Raw genomic sequence first — 813 nt, forward strand, 5'->3', positions numbered from 1 at the left:
TGAAAAAATTTCTGGAAGTAATACACTAATTCAACAAAGTTGTAGGACACAAAGTTAATATACAGAAATCTATAGCATTTCTATATAAGAACAGCAGGCAAGCCAAAATAGAACCGAAAAAAGTTATTATTCCATTTACCATAGCCACAAAAAGTATAAGATATTTAGGAATAAATCTAACCAAAGAAGTAAAAGACCTCCACAAGGAAAACTATGAGAAGCTAAAAAAAGAAATTGAAAATGACACAAAAAAAGTGGAAGCACATCCCATGTTTGTGGATTAGAAGAATTAATATAATCAAAATGGCAATTCTACCCAAATTAATCTACCTATTTAATGCAATGTCAATCAAAGCACCAAACACATTCTTCACAGATCTTGAAAAGACAATCATAAAATTCATCTGGAATCATAAAAGACCCTGTATTGCCAAAGCAATTCTACACAAGAAGAGTGGAGTGGGTAGCATCTCATTCCCTGATCCAAAAATATACTACAAAGCTGTGGTAATCAAAACAGCATGGTACTAGCACAGAAACAGACATGTGTACCAATGGAACAGAATAGAGTCCCCAGGAATAAATTCTCAAACATACAGTCAACTGATTTTTGAAAAGGGGGACCAGTCAATCCAATGGGAAAAGCAAAACCTCTTCTGCAAATGGTGCTGGAAAAACTGGGTTTCCACCTGCAGAAAGATGAATCTAAACCCCTACCTCTCACTTTTGACAAAAATCAAGTCTAGGTGGATCAAAGATCTAAATCTAAAACCTCAAACTATAAAACTGCTCCTAGAAAACACTGGGGAAACT

This window comes from Tupaia chinensis, unplaced genomic scaffold, assembly GCF_000334495.1.
Source record: "Tupaia chinensis unplaced genomic scaffold, TupChi_1.0 Scaffold144909_1, whole genome shotgun sequence".
NCBI classification, from domain to species: Eukaryota; Metazoa; Chordata; class Mammalia; order Scandentia; family Tupaiidae; genus Tupaia; species Tupaia belangeri.